Genomic DNA, 19,441 nt, shown 5'->3' with positions numbered 1-19,441 from the left:
GCCTTTTGCTCAGTCCACGAAGACACACAGCTCAAAATACAGCAGTTCAAAACACAGCTGCGCTTTCCAGAAGCAACATGATAAGACTGACACGGCATTGAAGAGAATCTCCCAGCCAGCTGACCCCCCTGGCTGCCCAGCACTGATTCCCAGGGGCTGCTGAGCCCTGTGCCTGGAGGGCTGCAGGTTAATCACTCAGTGGAGCTGAGGAAGACTGAAATCTCACCACATCTGACAGCAAAATCAAGAGACATCACCAACCTATTCTCTAGGGTCCATGGGGAGGTGCCATCAGGAAGCAGGTGGAAGAGGTTTCTCCTTCCCTGCTGGCTTTCAGAGTGGCTTTGCAGTAGAGTGCCACGCATAGTATTCCAGTCCTGATTCTTATTTCAAAGGGTTGGTTGCAATTGTAACTGCCAGTGAAAGCAAGGATAGCGCCAGCAAGATGCATCCTGCAATGTTGAATCAGACCATTGAGAAGTGAGTGGACTCACCTGGCACATTTAACTAGGGCTGGTCTGGGCTTCTGCTCGGCAAGCTTGAACCTCAAGCATGACTACAGACTAAAATCAGCACCGTAATCCCCAGTGTCACATACAAGTCATAGCTAGAATCATGACTTCCAGACCAAGCAGAGCCACCTTGCTAGGTTGCCTTGTCCCAGCTGAGTTTTGAACATCTCCATGACTGGAGATCCTACAGCCTCTCTGGGCCCATCTCTGGGCTATAGTCACAGACAGAAACAAGATTGTCCCCTTTGCCTCCTCAAAACCTCAGTTATTTTCAGCTTCGCTCCAGTACATTGATGCCTTTTTGCAGGGGAAGTCCAAAACTGTCCTCGATACATCCAGTGCTCAAGTACATGCAGGAACAGCTCTGAGATTTGCATCTGCAGTCCTCAAGTAGCTCCAGCTGTGCTGCACTAATTCATCACCCACCGGCGGGTGTCAGTAGCTCCTGGAATAAAACAGAAGTTGGAGAAATTCTCGGCTGGTTCCCCTTTGACAGATTTCAAGCATTCACTCCTCTCTCATCTGGCTATTTGTAAAGGGTTCACATGTCTAGAGCCGCTCTGTTAGAGCTTGTCTTCACTGCTGGAAAGCTTCATTAGTTCAGGACAGGTAGTTCATACCTACTGTTCTGAGATAAAACCAGAGTGCAAGACAAGCCACGTTATACCGTAAGGGAAACTCATTAGAGTCAAGCTGCAGACTTAGCCTGACTTTCTCTTCCTTGTGTCTTTACCTCAGGATAGCACAAGCCTTTGGTTACACAGGAAAAAAAAACAAAAACAAACCCCAAGGCAGTAACTTTTTATAAGAGGCTAAAAGAACCATCTTACAGACTGATTTGGGACAGAGAAAAAACCCAAGGGGTTTGGATGATATTTGGATGGAGAAGGAAGCAAAAGATGTACCCAGGTAGCTCCAACAGAGTGAAATGTTATTAACGCATTTAAGACTCCCCTGTCTCACAACAAACCCCTTCCTTGGGGAACTCCAGAAAAGCCCAAATCTAGAGTGTGAGAGGAAAAAAAGTATTCATAGTAAGGCTAGGACAGGCCTTTCTTAGGTTTCCAATCAGTTTGTTCTTGCCCCTTGTATGTAATGAGGACTATGTATGTTACATGATCACAGCAGATGCCGTCTGGGATTTTCCTAAGCTTTTAGTGATTTTAGGTTCCTACGCTTTTTTGAGCACCAAACCAGAGATGCTGGAAAGATAGCAGGTATTACCACAAATAGCAATCTTTCCTCTGGAAGGAGGATAAAAAAATGGCCTTTTGCAGGCCTGAGTGAAAAATGGAAAGTCCCCAGGTCAGCCATCCTTCTGGAATGGCCTCAAAATACACTTTACCACCGATCTATTCTAATTCCAGGAACAACAAACTGAGCTGAGGCTTAGACCTTGGGTAAATTCGCCTTTTGGCTCAAACAGCAAAGATCTTTAGCTGGAAATGCCTGCTGCTGACAGCCTGCGTGATGGCTGCATCCCAAGCAGTGCTGGCATAGCCAGGGTGGAAAAAATAAAATACATTTCATTCCCCAATGGTCATGCTGTAATGGCATGAAATTAGAAACTCTAATCAATAGTGCTTTACACAGCATGACTCTCATGTCAAAAGAGCCCATGGTTTAAAAAAGAAGAGTCACAAATAAATATGAAAATCAAGGCTGTGAAGCGTTAGTAATGAAGTATAATTCTGTCAAGCAATCCCAACCAGTGATTCTCTTCACAACGCCTTCACCAACTAAAACCTTCCTTCTCCACACCTCTCTGAACTTCCATCTCCAAATAATTCTCGTGTATTTATTTGCCGTTCGTATGTGAAATGTCACTGATCTGAGCGTGCATGATGAAAGTGGGAAAGTTAAGGCTGTGTTGCAGCCCTTGCTCTGCCTCTGGTTATTTCTGAATACTTTTACCTCTCTGTTGCTTCATCATGGAGCTTCAAGACACCAACTTGCATCTATTTACCTTCCTGAGGTCCACAGTGAGACTGCTGACACGACATTTTTCTAAAACACACCTCTTATTTTCCTAAAAAAACATACATCGAATGCAGATTATTGTCATTATAACAACAACAGAAGTCATAGTTATCCTATTTATATTAAAAATAAATGGTAGTCATGTTAAAACTCTTATTTTTCCATTGTATAGGGCAACACTTTGCCAGAAGAACCACTGGATATGTAAAGTATTCAAAAATAATAAGCAGACCTCCAAAGGGCATGAAAAAATGACAGCTACAGGGTTCTCAGTCTGTCATGCAAGTCTTTCGGGAGCTGGCGGCATTTTGTTCAGGGCAGAGTTTGGGTTTTTTCCAGTACTTGTTTTAAAACTCCTCTTGCCATGCACTGCTAACATTAGCACAGTTTGGCAGGTGGAGAAATGCCCTGAAAATAGCAAATTCTTGGAGTGTACATTTTGTTAATTAGACCTTCTTCCTGCACACAGTCCTGGTTTTCTGCACAGCTCCAGTGGCAGAGACACAGCAATCGGCCAAGCGTTGGATGTTTTCAGGAGGAGAACAGATAACACCTGCCTGACTTCAAGACATATAAATAAAAGTCGTCCAAAAAGACCTGCCTAATCCAAAGGCACAAAAGTCATTGGGAAAAAAACTTCCACAGCCTCAAGTGAAGGTCGCACAGAATCATAGAATGATTTGCATTGGAAAGGACCTCAAAGCCCATCCAGTTCCACCCCCTGCCATGGGCAGGGACACCTCCCACTGGATCAGGGGCTCCAAGCCCCATCCAACCTGGCCTTGAACACCTCCAGGGGTGGGGCAACCACATCTTCTCTGGGCAACCTGGGCCAGGGCCTCCTCGTCCTCACAGCAAAACATTTGTGCCCAAGATCTTACCTCAATCACTCCTCTTTCAGCTGAAAACCACCCCCCTCATCCTATCCGTGCTTTCAGCGATAAAACAACTCAAGGACGAGAAGTGCCCCTGGCAGTTTCTAGGTCCTTTTCCTACTTTTGCCTCTGAATCATGTTACTTTGGTTTATTGAGTTACCTGCAGCCTTGTCTTTGGCTTAGAAATGTATGTTTTTTTTCGCCCGAGCCAATAAGACTTGAAATCCCAGTGAGGACTAAGCAATTGAGGTCTGTACACCCAGTCCATGGTGTGCCTGCCCATGCTTCATGTTGCTGAGGTGAACTCCCAGAAGACCTTCTGAAGAAGGGTCCCATAGCCCCCGTTAGATGTAGGATACCGTGGGTCAGGCCCTGCAGAGCAGTTCCCACAGCACTGGTTTAGCTCTCTCTCTCTCCAAAGAGCAGTTGTCTTCACTTCAGACCAGTCACTTACATCATGCCACATCTGAAAAGTGGGAAAAAAGCCAAAAAATACGTGTCTCCCAAGCCCTCGATAAAACCAGTGGCTTGTGCAATACATGTGAAGCTTTAACTGCAGGAACTTCGACTCATGAAGCATCTGTTAATCAGCAACGCACCAGTCCCCAGGGATCGCAGAGATGTTAAAGGTTATCCTTCTGTCCCGCACATTACACTGCTGAGCTCCATTACACATAACCAGAGGATGATTTTATGTGTGGCAAAGAATTTCCGATTTTCTGGATATTATTTTAGATGTAGAAATCCAGCTGCTGAATGCTGCCTTTCAGGTTAAACAAAACTTGCAGCCAACACTCCTTCTCACACTATTATTGAAGATAATCTTGCCCTGCCGTTGACTTTTTTCCAGAAATAGCAGGAGAGGGATTTTCAAATCCTTTCAGATTTGCAAAATGTTATCTCACTCCATTCCTTTAATCTCCTGATGGCGAAAGATGGATCTTTCTGTCTCATGACAAGACGTACTTCAGCAGCAAACCATGAAAGGGAATCCAGCTTAAGGAAAAAAATAGAGTATTTGCAGTGTTAACATTTACTTTGCTTGTCTGGACTTTCTTGGCATTGAATTCCAAAATGCTTGACCAGACTGAATGTGACACAGAAGACACAAACAAAATAACAAGCTCTGCATACAAAGAAGGGCTGCTAGGCAGGGGAAGGAACCATGCTCTCCTCTGCAGCAGTAGTGGATGGGACAAGAAATCAGAGAGCTTGAGAGCAGCTGGGGAAAGAGGGAGGTTGGATGGGGAAAAAGCTTCCTGCAGTACTTCAGTGCCAGTACTGAGCGTTGGGATACACTGTGGGGTCTCAAGCATCAGAATTTTAAGAACACATCAGGCAAACATGACAGGGCTGAAGCTGACCCTTCCCTGGAGGAAGAAGATGACTGGAAAATCTCCTGAGGTCCCATTCACTTTCTGGTTTCTAGAACTGCACAGCTACAGTAAAAGGCAGCACATTCCCTAAGTAATCCCTCCTCCTGAACTGCAGTGAAAGCACGATTCATAGCCTGCTTTTTCATTTCCATGAATCTTAATTGTCCACATAATAATCGCAGAAGTATTTAATAATACAAAGCATATGGGCCAGATGTTCAACTGGTGTAAATCAATAGCACTCAGGAAGATTCAGAGGGGCTAAGCTGGCGTAATCATTTGAAGATCCAGCACTGCCTTTTTAAGGTGGCTCTCAGGATTTTAGTACCTTCTTATTGCTTCCACTAAAACCAAGTCAGAGAGTTTATTGCCCACATACAGGTAGCCACCCCCCACCAAATGCTCAGAATCCAAAATAAAAAACCCAATGCACAAAAGAGATTGACTTAATGTCACTTGAAAAAACACTGATTTGGCCTCTGCTGGCCACCATTGCAAAGTCTGATCACGGCCACATGTTTTTCCAACTGTCCTTCCCCCAGCTCAGGTAGCGTTAGAGAGCACAAACCTGACCAGATACCCATCCAATGACTTGTTTAGTCTCCTCAGGTAGTGCGTGAGCTCCGCTTGATGTGCTTCCCACTATGAAAAAGAAAAAGCTTTTAATTCACTTCCTCCTGGGTGTTTCTGTGATGCTCATTGATCCACTCCACAAGTACTTCGCAAACACTAATGGATCTAGTGAAACTCTCCACTAATCTCCTTCTGAAATGTGGCACCAGACTGCTCACTTCTGAGGGTTTCTCCTTTTACAGTTGTTTCCCTTTGCTACCTGTTACAGAGTCACTCCAGGGCTCATTAATTGTTCATCCTTTGTCCCTGAAAATTTTTCCTTTTAATCTTCCCAGTAATATGTTGGATACTGATGTAAAATAGACTTCCATTTGCAGCCTTTCACACCTGCAAAGATAGTATTTGAACTGATTGTGGCATTACCAGTTGCACGTGGATATATGTAATTGAACTGAAAAGCTTTGCAAGACGTATTCATTGGACTTCTGATCTCATTTGTTAGAGAGCCTTAGGGAACAGGCAATTTCAACTCCTCAATTTATGAAAACTGGTCATAGGTACTTAAATGGAATAAAATAAATCCTGGGGCACGAGTCCCTTCTGGAAACCAGGTTGGCAATTGTGCCCAGAAGAGATTTAAATTGCTCAGTGACAGTACTGTATCGAGAGAAAAATATATATAGCAAAAAGTCAAGGTAAAGTTTTTTTGTGGATGTTCCCAGGTTAATATTTATTCTGCTAATGTGACTCCCTGGTTGAGATTCTCGCAGATTCCAATAAATTGTATGGAGACTATGCAAATAAGGCAGTCTGCTTGGGCTGAAAATAACCTACCCTTGTTACCCTTGTGCTACTTATATCTAGGGCTAAGCTTCAACCTACTCCACTTCCATAACTAGGGCTAAGTTTTCCTGCTGTCATTAACAGCTGGTTTTTTAGAAGACCTGAAGATCAGCACAGCTGGGCTTTTTAGGCAGCACAGTGCACAGAGCAGAAAGTTCACTGACCATCCAATCCTAGCCATCAGCTCTCAAAACGCTGGTCCTGAAGCCCAATCAGTAAATCTCCTTTCTCTTCTTCTATATAATAAGAAACTTAGGATTTTTCTTCACCTTTTTTCTTATTATTATTATTTTTCTTTTTTTCTTTTTTTTTTTCTTGAGTTGGAATTGCAATATCTGATAGACAAAGTAGCTGCTTCTAGACTCAAAAAACTAGTTTTGAAGTTGAGGTCTGTATTACCCGCAGCTCCCTATGGACCATAGCCTCAACCTGGCTTCTTGTCATAATTCCTAATGTTTGAAAGGCTAAGGAACTAGGACATTGCATCCATGTGGGATCCTGCAAAGAACTCAAACCGTGAAGCCCTTTGGACTGTGTTTTTCTGCTTTGCATGCTGAACTGGCCTTCAGTTAGGGTCCCAAGAGCAGAATGAACCTCCTTCAAGGACAGTCTCTGTCACACTGTGAGAGCATAGCTTCTTACACCTCTTTGCTCATGTCCAACTTTGAGGATTTCAAGCCAGGTACACTCTGAGGTCCAGAAGCAATGCTGGTACAAGACTTTTTTCAGATACTGCTATTGAAGACAAGCAGATGAGGACTTCAAACTGTTCATGGTTATAAAGGAACCTGCCAGTTCAGATCATGCCCTTAAAGCTGCCCAAGAAACTTAACAGAGAAGCATTTTTCTCTTAGTGATGTCCACCTGGGATGAGACTTACCCCTCTAGAGTAGATTTGTGTATCACTTGCACAACAGATGAAGAGGACCTAAAATACTGCTGAGTTTCCTGCCTCTTGCCCGCAGGGCACAGATATTTTTACTGTCTAGCCCAAACATTTCAGAAAAGATTGTATTTTATTTCAGTAGTTCTAATTCTGAGCTGTAGCTAGAAGTAGCCTGATCTCTAAAGATCATGATATTTTTTGACTTTTAAGGAGGTTACCTGCAAAAAAGATTTGTTTGCCCTCTGAAGACAACAAAATGACACCTCTGTTCTGAGCTGGCACACAACCAGAGATGCTTAGTCTCCTCCTTCTCTTCCCCTAAATAGATAAGGTTGTTCAGCTACGGCTGTAGAACCTTTCCTGAAAGACGGCCAGGCCCTTCTGCCTTGTAGTCCTGCCCTCGTTGTCTGCTGGCTGGTTCTTCTTGTGCAGACATCTCATTCCTGTCTAAAGTGTTCAGCAAGAAATGTGCAAAGCGACCCTCCGCAGGGCTGAGAACCCGCTCCTGGGTGTCAGACAGCAGCTACCACAGCTATTAATGTGCTGCTATAGCTGCTGTACGAGAGCACTAGTGTGGATTCATGAGATTATCTTAAATCTAAGATGCACATTTCCTAATTATAACTATTCTTTTCCTGTACAAGGAGAATTTGCATAATTTCCCCATAATAGAAAACAGCAAAAATCAAAGCAATAAATGAAAAGACACAGCAGTTCATCACAGAACTGCATACACGGTTGCTGGCATTGTTAATTTTTCTTGCCTATTTGACACAGACACCAAGGAAGAGCAGATCCTTGATTTAGCTTTCACAGAACCACACCAGCTCAGGCTAGCTGAAGAGCTGGCCCCACATTATCGTGTTTATTCCACGAGTTCTTCATGCAGCCCTGACAGTTTTGGCGAAGAACGCCAACTCAGACAGTGATCCTGCAAATATTTAAGCACTGAGCACTGTTGCTGCTACAGGTGGTGTTATTGGCACCAGAGAGACAACTCACAGTGGCGGAGGGAGCCAGGGGATACAGCGCTTTTGAAGCTGAGGCTTTACAGAGCAAAACCATTCACCACTTGTTTTTTAATAAGATGGGGATGTGTATCAAAGGCAGGACACTCTTCACGCATGGGTGGGGGAGAGGTGCGAGCAGCAAGGGCCTGAGCGTAACAATGGGATTTGCAGAAGGACTCCAGGGCTTCCATTAAGGGTTTAATCCTCCAGCAGACCCGTCCTACAGCGTCCTGGGGTGCACGTGGGTGTCCTCGCTCTGCCAGGGAACTCCTGGGGCAGCCTTAGGTGATGGTGGGCAGCCCACACTCTACATCTCAGAATTGGGGAGGCCACACCTTAAATCCTGGGTTCACTTGTGGATCACTCACTCCAAGAAGGACATGGAGGGGCTGGGGCACAAGAGAAGGGCAACAAAGCTGGTGAAGAGGCTGGAGAACAAGTCTTACAAGGAGCGGCTGAGGGAACTGGGGTTGTTTAGTCTGGAGAAAAAGAGGCTGAGGGGAAGACCTGGAAAGGAGGTTGCAGTGAGGTGGTTGCTGGTCTCAAGTAACAAGCTATGGGATGAGAGTAAATGGCCTCAAGTTGCACCAGCGAAGGGTTAGACTGGATATCAGGAAAAATTTCTTCACCAAAAGGGTTCTCGGGCACTGGTGGAGTCACCATCCCCAGAGGTATTTTAAAGACAGGTAGACAAGGATGTCAGAGATATGGTTTAGTAGTGGGCAGGTACGGTTGGATTCAACAATCTCAAAGATCTTTTGGAATCAAACAATTCTATGATTCTATATCTGATGGAAACTTTTGCATATAGGAATTAGCAAGTCAAACCACTGAGTGCTTTAGTCCAGCATTGCTTCATTGCTGCCCATTAGATGACAATGACTTTAAACCATTTTTTACCACTTCAGAAGGTCCAGCTGCCCACGTGAAAACAAAATAACTGCTTTGACCCTGTCTTATCTGCATTTGTGAATGGTTCAAATACTTGCCATCCTGGCACCATATAATTCAAAATGCCATTGCCCCAGTGATGGATTTTGAAGGGAGACCATTCTCATGCTGTACTATATCAGGGGAATGACAGGTCTTTGTGGTTTACATCAGCAAGGAAAATGACACCCTGCTTTTGTGTTTTAACGGCTCCAAAATATATCATGGAAAGTGCTGTTTGATACCTGGAACCTGGAGGCAGGCACAAGGTGTCATTGTCAGAATAAAACAGAAAAACTGGGGCAGAGTCTGAATCTGACTATCCCACAATGACAGCACCAGGCAGGGGGTCAAGGAAGCATCTTTTTATGGAATATAGGGATAAATTCATCATCAGTTCATCAGTCCAGCCCAAAACTGTGATCCTAAAGCTACCCAATCAGGATTTAACTTTTTACTGAATTCTTACCATATGCTCATATCCCATGGACTTTCAGCAGATTAGCACATGTTTAATTTCACAAGCACATGTTTTGTTGCCACGCTATGTAGGGATGGCAGTCTGTGTTTTATAATGCTGAGCTTAGGTCTGTACATGCAGAAGAAGAAAAGAAGAATAGGGAAATAATTTGGCAAAGAACAGCAAAGAATAAAGGAACACTAATTTGTGAAGGAGTTGTCCACTCACCGGTATTTTTTACGTCCCACTGGCATCAGAGGAGGTGTCTCCAGTGTGGGTTAAACAAACAAGAGGCATGAAGCTGTAGAGGAGAGTCCACCAGTCCTGAACAGCAGGAAGGAAGCACAGTCGGTGACAAAGTGCAAAGAGGAAACTGCAAGAAGTCACGTACCTTTGCAAGGTCCAAAACTGCTTGTAGAACAGATGACACCAATGCAACATTAATGGGTACAAGAAGTGTCTAAACGGTCCCATTTGCAGGGCAACCCTGAATCCTCAAAGGCAGATTTCCCATTTTAGAGCATCGTGACAAGTGGAGTAAACATGGCAGGTTTATAATCTACCCAAGTGAAACAAGAGTCCTGGCCAGAGCTGGAAGTCCTCGTTCCTAAGTCTGTCATTTGACTACTGGCTCAGGCTCCATCTCCATAGACTTAAAGCCTGACACAGGCTCCTAAACTATGCTATATAAAATCTGATTGTTACATTCAACGGGTTGTAATAAATTAAATTAACTATCAGTAATAAGTTCACAGCCAACATTATCTTTTTTCTCAGCAAAGTATATTTCCTTAAAGTACACCAGCAGTGGCAAATTTAACTAGACTTAATTTCATGCTGAAAAGTCTGTGAATATTCATTTTAAAATAGTCACCAAGAGCCTAATTTTAATTTGTGTGATGTTTCTGCTAATGCCAATGCCTACTTGAAATATCCGTTAAAAAGCCTTGAGAATATTAACAGGGAATTCTTATAGAAATGCACTAGAGTTTTATGTTTTGAATTACCATTACAGGCTTTTTGGTTTAACTCTCGTTAAACAGATTTCACTATTAACAAGAATATGTGCAAATTAAAACAATCCCATTAAAATCCAAAATTCCACGCTAAAAAGATTAGGGACATTTGACTTATTTTTCTTCTGAAGGAATAAATGTAATAAAAAGTGATAGGCAGTGAAAACCAACACTTGCAAACCCCTGCACAAAATCAGCCGTGGTTAGGCAGCGATGAGTAGTTCTCAATGTGCTTCAAAATAACTTGTTCTACACATGAAATTGCCTCAAGTTGCACCAGGGGAGGTTGAGATTGGATATTCACAAAGGCTTGTAGTGATAGGATGAGGGGCAATGGGTATAAACTGGAGAGGGTTAGATTTAGACTAGATATAAGGAAGAATTTCTTCACAATGTGGGTGGTGAGACACTTGAACAGGTTGCCCGGGGAAGTTGTGGCTGCCCCGTCCCTGTAGGTGTTCAAGGTCGGGTTGGATGGGCCTTGGGCAGCCTGATCCAGTGGGAGGTGTCCCTGGCTATGTCACAAGGGTTGGAACTAGATTATCTGTAAGATCCCTTCCAACTCAAACTATTCTAGGAAATATTTTTGACTGAAAGATTGGTGAAGCCCTGGCAGAGGCTGCCTAGGGCAGTGGGGGAGTCACCATCCCTGGAGGGGTTCAAAAAACACATAGATATGTCACTCTGGGACATACTTTACTAGGCACAGTGGTGTTGGGTTGACAGTTGCACTGGATTATCTTGGAGGCATTTTCCAATCTTAATGACTCTATGATACTATGACGACACGGCATTTATAAAGTCCTTGTCACAGATCTCCACCTGCCTCCAAGGTGCAGGCAGGGATGCAATGGCTGTGGGAAGTGACAGCTGGTGTCCACTGACACAAGTTTGATGAGGCCTGGAGACCTCAAATTCACTGGCTAAAGCCTGGGTGCACCTCACCTCGCCTCAGCCTCCGCTCTGCTCTCTACTTGCCTAAAACCTGGCTACTAAGGATGGATGTGAAGCTGCAGACTGAGCCTTAAAGTCATGATTGAACACAAAGCTGGATCTCTGACAAGAGAGGGACAGGGTTTGGCTTGGCACTCTGGATGGAACTGGACTTGATGCTGTACAATAGAAATTAAACTGTTCAATGGCTTGTCGGAAGCTGCGCCCACTGCACAGCCTTGGGCTGGGCCTCCAGAAGGAGATCCATTGCTCCCACACTAGAATATATATAGGGTGAGGTTTAAAGGGCAGTTTAGTTACTTCACATGGAAGTGAGGCACTGCAAAATACACTTTTACTTGAGTTGCTCTCAGAGACTTTGACTCCCAGCTCTTGTATTGATCCCATCTGCTTCTAAATAACCCTCAATTCAATACAGTCTTCAATGAAAAGTCAGCTACTCTAATAAATCACATGAATATTTACACTGCCTTGTGTAAAATACATCTTTTGACTTATCAGGTGCTTTTTATCCCTGCTCTCTGTCTAGTTACTTCTATCCTGCTCTGTACCTATCACTGGGGGGGTTGTGGGGAGCCACTGACCCTTCCCTCAGCTCTAGCGAGCCACAGTGCTAAAACTCTCTTCTGTCAAGCTGCCAAATCTTTGGCATTAATCCTGAAAATTACAATTAATGAGTGCTAAGAGGATCTTTCCACCTCTGTGTATAGTTCTATTCAGCTGTAATGATCCCTGTTGCTCTGCTAGCATCTGAAGTCTCTTACGGTCACAGCTTTTGGCTCTCAGGCAGGGCAATGCACTCAGGAGAAGGCAGAGTGGTTGGTGTTATTGGTCATCTTTCTTTTTATTCACCATATATTCTAGTGTCAAGGATGGTCTACACTGAAGATGGGGGAGATCTGAGTTAATAGACCATGGTCATTAGAGCACAGGATTTCTCCTCCATGAGAAAGGTCATATTAACCCTCCAGGAGTTTGAAGTCAGTATCCTGATCTTCCATGATCTGCTGTGAGGTGTAGGATGGGGCTGGGAATCAGGTTGGTACAGGTCTACAGCTCTACGTTGACTGGCTAATATGAGAACCTGGCACAACTTCACTAAGGCTCTGGGATGCAGTTTCCCAAGCTCTTAATGCAGCTACAGAGACTCAGCTCCTTGAGAACTGTTAAAAATTTTAAAATATAGTATATTTTGTTATCAAGAACCAGAATGTGCAATCTCATTGACAGGCAAATACATTATCTATAAGGATGTATTAGGGATCTCAATCAAGGGTGGATCAATCAATCCCCACTATTCACAGTGAAACACTTAGAATAATCTTTAACACCCAGAGAGAGATCTGTTCATATTTTCAAGGACAGACTGGATGCCATTCTCTCACGACAATCACACCTCCACCTGAGCAGCTGAATGGTTCCAGGAAGGGTTTCTTCTCTTGATTTTTTTCCTTGCTGTGATCAGCAAAGAAACTTGATGGGTATCTAACCTCCAATAAGCAGTAACTAACTTCTCCAGCCACTGGCAGTCCCTGGCTCTGGCTGATTCACTACTTGGGTAGAAACTAAGGCACCTCCTCCAATTCAATGGGTTGCTGTGTCTTGTGCTCCTACTTTCACAAACGTCTTCATTGACATTTCCTCTTCAGGACTATTTATCTGACGCAATTCTTTTTTCCCCTCTGTGTGTTCACCTGACTCTACTCTGAGTTTATACAAGCCACTTCACCATGAATGGAGCATTTGTGCATTTCCAGTTTTCCAGGCCCAGAAATAACTCTGCAGAAATCACTACAATTACACTAGGGGGTAGGGGGAAGCAACGGATATAACAGAAGAAACAAGTTTGGTTTATTTATTTCCTTAGAGAGGAAATGTTAGCTAACTAACTGTTTCCCTGAGTTAATGATTTCTACTCTCTTCAGTGGAATTATTTCTCATTTCAACTGATAATGAATTTAACTTGTAATTCCTAGGTTTAATCCGTAAATTTGGCTGGTAGTGGCTCTGTGAGGTTAAGCACTTTTCTTTTCCTCTCACTTTTAAACGCTCTTTAAAATCAGATGCTGCAAACACAATATGAAGATTAGAGTAGTCCACGTAACTCCTACCCTGAGCAGATCCCTTGTATAGATCTCTGTCTGTACAGGTGGGTATCTATGGATGGATGGATATCTGAGTGGACAGGCTTAACCGGATTAGCCAGGCAGTCGGCACGACAGCGCCAGCCAAGATGTACATCCTATGCATTTGCACAATTTCAAGCACTTAATGGACTTCTAATCTCAGCTGGGGACTAGAGCTGCCGCTCTCACATAAAACTGTAACAATTTCAAGGCAAAGGGAGACATTTCACAGTAGTTATTGCTGACATTAGAAACGCCAGCTGAGTCCATACACCACATCCAGTGCTGCACACAGACACAGGGCTTGGGTCTGGTACCGAAAATCACCCATTAGTGCTGGAGTGGTGTTCCAGCAGAGTGTGAGAGCTTGCTCCTTGAATCCTGTGTTCAGTTCTGGGCCCCTCACCACAAGAAGGATGTTGAGGCTCTGGAGCGAGTCCAGAGAAGAACAAGGAAGCTGGTGAGTGGGCTGGAGAATAGCCCCTTCTCAATGCAGAGCATCACTGTGCCTACTGTTTCCAAAGGGAAGCAGTGCTGTCTGTGTGCTCACCAGCCTTCTTCAGCTCCTAGCACTGGTTGTTTGGGCTGGGGGTAATTCTCCCCCTGAGAGGGCAAAATTCACTCATTCCTGTGGGGACACTGAAAAGTCATTTGCAGATGGAGACGATGCTGGGATAGTCATACTAAAAAAAATCAGTGGAGAAACAGCATTTAGCAGCTGGGAGGGGAAAGAAGTATTTTTTTTTAAGAACACACAGACTCCTGCTTTGATGTTGCGTTCAAGCCAAATCAAGGGCATGTTTTAAATTCCCAATAATTCGAGTTTCTTTTTAAGTTCCCAAGTCTGGCTGAGCTCTTAAAGACAAGAGATCTTGCTCCTGGGGTTGGCTTTCCTAGGCAATCGCTGCTCTGCTCAGAATACTATTTAAATACCAATTATTGTAATTCTCAGCAGAAATATTACAGGCATTCAAATTTTTTCTTAACAGCCAAGGGGAGACATTTCCAGCATCTATCAAACCTCTTTTATTTTAATCCACATTAAAATCTCTTTCCAGAAGGACTGGGCAATGGGGCATATTTTATTATTATAGTTTAAGATTTGTCTCAGCTGCCCCATGCCAAGCCAACCTCTCTAGAGTAACCTCTTAGGGGCAGGAGAGATGGCTGGAGAGAGCAAAGGGCATTGAAGCTAATGAGTAATGGAGAATAGACAGGCGGGAAGGAGTAGAAGCAATATCCCACACTTTCATGCAATGAGCAAATTCCCTGTTTCCTGCGTTGTTGGGAACACGCTCAAATCTTCCTCTGGTTTTATTGTAGAGGGGATCAACTTGGGCCCAGCTTGCAACTTGGTTGGCAAAGACTGGGCAGTGGCATCAGTGAAGAACTCCTGCTGTTGATGGTGGAGTCTCTGGCCTATGGTCACCCTGCCCACAAGGCTCTGGCAGCCCTCCTGATTACCCCGATTCAGAAAGAAAACAGAATTATTTCGTACCTCGTTTGTTGAGACTCTGTGTCTGAGCAGCAGACTTCAGCAAGGTGAATGGGTCTCCTGCTGCCAAAACTCATCACGCTGCATGACAAGACCACTCCAAAGCTGTCATTTTTATTTCCTTCAACAGTTGCCATCAAATCAGGGCAACTGCAATGTATGTCCTGGCATGAACATTGAGTCAGGGGTCCATGATGAAAGTTTTAGTTGATATCAATAGCCAGCACTACAAAAAATTGAAAACCAGGTGTTAGAGAAGAGCTGCTGTGTTGAACAAAAAAAGAAACACTCAAGGCTCAGTCCTCAATCCAGGCGACATCATGGACGTTGACCCTTCAGTGCAGCAAAGGAGCCTGCTATGTCTCCTGTATCTGTGGAGCTGCTGTGTCCCCACCCCAGCATGCCTCAGGTTTCCCAAGGAATCAGGGCTTTCCAGCCTGAGCTTTCTATCTCATCCTCTTTCACTGCCCCTTCCTCCAAAGATTTTCAGCTAGAGAAGCTAATCTCAACCAAATTTGGCAGAGGCAGGAGTTACATATGAAGCTTGCACAGGTTTTGAGGAATCGAGGTAATTGTGAGATCCTCACAGTTCTGCCCTGCAGATGGAAAGCAGCACCGTGATGGACAGATTGAGTGCACGTGCCCTGTCTACGCTGGTACCCCCCAGCGACCAGCAAGCAAGGACATTTGGCCAGGAGAGGAATGGGATACTCACAGGCACTGGGGGAGCTTCAAGCTTTGAGGGAGGGAAATAGCCTTCCAGGCACAAGGGCAGCGTGATGTTGGAGGGAGGTCAGGGAACACAAATCTCTTGTTCATGTAACATCTTGTTATTTTAAGATGACAAAGCAGCTACAGCTGGTGAATGCTAGTCCTGCTCCTGCCCGAATCCCCATCAGCAGCCCCAGCCTGGAGCAACCAGTGCCTGTGCCCCCAGCCTCTTCCCAAGATAAGCAGCATCTATAGCTCAAGTTAAGCTAAAAGCTGTCTCTTTTCCTTCCTCGTCTTTCTTCAGCTGCACCCATTGTAAACTGAGCACAGCTGTGGTTCTGGCCCTCAGACTGTATAGGAACTATAGCAAAGTGTTTAATGTATTCTTAGCTTTTAAAACACTATTCATCAGCTGCAATCAAAGAAGAGAACCAGCATCATGTTGCCAGCCAAATTAATCACAGCTCCCTCATCCCCCCTCCACACGCTCAGTCACGTTGTGTGTGCATCACTGGTGGTCTCCAGACCACAGTTTAGCAGACACTGGAAAAGGCCAAGGTGGTAAATGTAAATCCTGGCTGCTCTTAATCATGTTCGTAATGACCATATCATCAATCATAGGCCTTCTCAAGTGCTCAGCAACCACAGCCCAAGGGTATATTTTTCAAAGAATTCAGTTCAGTGAGGTCTCTCCAAAGCTGGGTCACCATTATACCCACTCACACAGGAGGACGATTTCTTCTGGCTGTCTGGCACTGGCAGCGCGTGGCAGCTCAACATCTCCCTCAAAAGTCTGACTGCAATGAGTAAAGTCAATAAAATTTATGCAGCTCAAAATTTCACTGACCTTTAGAAGAAAACAAGCTAAGGAAAAACAAAACACGCCAACAGAACAGATTGGGAAAAACAAAGCATTTCTGTCATTTCCCTGCTCTCAGTGTTTTTCACTGGGGACATGGTCAAAACACTTCAAAAATTCAGGCTTCCAAACTTCCTAAAAAAGCTGCAACATTGAGAAATAATGAGGATTTTAGTGGTTACAGATTTCTCCTACAGATCTCTGAAGGACTTGAGACCTTCTGGCTATGGACACATAACATGGAGATCCTCGTGTGAAACAAGCCACACACAAGTGGTAAACATCCTGAATTCCCAGAAATGGTACAAACCAGCCACACATGAGTCACCAAACCCCATCATCTCCCACCTGAATGACAACGTGCTTGGGCTGGGAGTTACATTTTTCCCTACTGCAAAGCCGATTGTGAAGCCCACCCATGAAAAATTAGAGACATTTGGTGCTTCTCCTGAATGCCAGTTGTGCAGAGCTGTAACAATGATTACATTTCACACCCAAGACAGACCTGAATCAGACCTGTTTGATGCCACTGGAGGAGCTGATGGAAGCTTTAACACTTTGAGGAGAGTTCAAGACGATTTTACGGAAGTGCGCCTTGGGGAAATTGAAATGTCAAGCATAATTTGGCACTTGAAACATGAAGGAGAGAGGCTTTTCATTTGTTTTCATCTGCATCTTCCCCTCCTCTGAACTGTACATGCTCCATTTCCCACTCTTCCCTAAGCTTTCATTAGGCAATGTAGAAATCTGCTGGATTTGAGGAATCTCCAAGGATAAACAAGTATCTGGCATTAACCTGCTCTGTAAAAGTCAATTTAACATGTCTCAGTATTCTTCCATTCTTGTTAGGGAAGCTGGTCCAAAACAAGCTTTTCGCCTGTTATCTATCTTTCCCCATCCACTCATTTGATCTTTTGTGTAAGATGAGAGGAAAGCTGCTCACTGGTCCAATTCTTAATAGATATGGGTTCACTTGGAAAAATAAAATGCAATAAGCTTTTGATCTAGGTTTCAATCTCAGACACAGTTTCTGAGGTGGCAGACCTTCAATCCAGCAGCAATGCTGCTTCAGAAGGGTCTTAGCAGGCAACAGCAGGCACAGGGCAGGTGGAAAGACTGGGAAATGGGTGAGTTTGCTCTCCCCCTTAAATAGAAGCACTCTCCCAGCTGTCAGCTTGAGAAGCAACAACAGGAGTTGGTAAACAGGTCTCTGCTAGGTGCAGTTCCTGGGAAGGCTGATAATGTGTTCTTGGGAGATAAATTTTTAATCCTCTCCATCGTCTGAGTAATTTCTGATGAGATAAAGCACAGAGCCCCATGACACTCTGAAGCTTTCCCACGAAGATTTTCCATGAGGCGATGCTCACTTGCTGTATGGGGAATTTCTTGCACCAACTTCACAATTTTAACTAAAGTTCATCTTTACAAAAAAGTCAAAAGTGCTTTCAATATTATAGAAACACATTAATTTAGACCATCATAGAAACTTACTTAAAAATATTGCATAAGATATAACTTGGCATAAGAAACAGAGTCACAACAATATGAAACATTTCAACTCTGTAAAGAAAAGAGTTTCAATCCATTTGAAACACAAGCCCAGTTTAGAAGCTTTGGGAATGTCATTTTTCAGGAAATTTTCATTCAAATGTTCCAATTTGTTGGCATGAGGATAAAAGGGGCTTTTAGGAATTCTCAAGGTAAAAAAAAAATTCATTTACTACAAGTCTCGGAAGTAACCTCAAGTGACCAAGACCATTTCCATCTTTGACAAGGAGCTGCAAGGTACAGCTCATTTAGTGCAAAATCCTAGCTAAGATTTGCCTAAAAACAGAGGCAGTAAAATTAGTAAAATTTTATTTTTAGTTCATCTGGACAATTTTAGGAAGGGCCACTTAAAAGCCCCCTAGAAAAGCCCTTTCAGCAGCACCTGAGCATCCTGTTGCATCTGGGGTGTTTGCTCCATCAAATGACCAGAGGTTTTATGTGGCTCTGGCTGCAGAAGTGAATTATTTCAGGGCTACCCTGTGTCGCTGGATGCAGAGGCTTTACACTGATGACTAATTTATGTCAGTGAAAGTGGATTGGATTTGAAACAAAACCCATTGATTTTACATCACCGCTTCACAGTAGCCCTGCCACCAGACTTAACGCATGGCAAATAAAACTGTGGCTCCTCTGTCCTCTCTTGGCAGGGGAACGAGGCAGAGCCATCGCTCCCCATACACTGGGCTTCTCCTTCATCCTTGTTGGCAGCTGCCAGACAAATAACAGGTTTAGGGTGGTGCACACCAGGCTGAAACCCCAAACCTGGGCTTCATGCATCATCCTGAGATGGCTGAGAGAGCTGAGGTTGTTTAGCCTGGAGAAGAGGAGGCTGAGGGCAGACCTACAACGACCTGAAAGGAGGTTGTGGAGAGGAGGGAGCTGGCCTCTTCGCCCAAGTGACGGGACAGGACGAGAGAGAATGGCCTCAAGCTCCGCCAGGGGAGGTTCAGGCTGGACATCAGGAAAAGATTTTTCATGGAAAGGGTTATCAGGCACTGGAACAGGCTGCCCAGGGAGGGGGTTGAGTCACCTTCCCTGGGGGTGGATGAAGTGCTGAGGGGCATGATTTAGTGATTCATAGGAATGGTTGGACTTGATGATCCAGTGGGTCTTTTCCAACCTAGCGATTCTGTGATCATGCTGCAGACAGCAACCCACTTCGGGAGAAGCTCAGAGAAGCACCAAGCATTTGCAGAAGCCCTAATAAAGCCAACGTTTCAAGGTTTTTCTGGAAACTAGCAGCACGCAAAACCAGCAGCAACAACTTAGCACAGACCCCTGCAGCT

General features: G+C 44.3%; 1 long non-coding RNA gene across 1 annotated transcript; it reads right to left on the bottom strand.

Moving 5' to 3' along the window:
* Nucleotides 1–2,436: 2,436 nt before the first annotated feature.
* Nucleotides 2,437–15,206, bottom strand: LOC138729644 (uncharacterized). Its single transcript, XR_011338924.1, has 3 exons — nucleotides 15,041–15,206; nucleotides 9,675–9,770; nucleotides 2,437–2,541 (listed from the first exon to the last, which is right to left on the bottom strand). It is a non-coding gene; the product is annotated as an uncharacterized lncRNA (long non-coding RNA).
* Nucleotides 15,207–19,441: the final 4,235 nt, after the last annotated feature.

The sequence above is a fragment of the Phaenicophaeus curvirostris genome, chromosome 21 (genome assembly GCF_032191515.1).
Source record: "Phaenicophaeus curvirostris isolate KB17595 chromosome 21, BPBGC_Pcur_1.0, whole genome shotgun sequence".
Lineage (NCBI taxonomy): Eukaryota > Metazoa > Chordata > Aves > Cuculiformes > Cuculidae > Phaenicophaeus > Phaenicophaeus curvirostris.
Note: the sequence above shows the minus strand (reverse complement) of the source record. Positions and strands in the feature narration are given on the sequence as shown.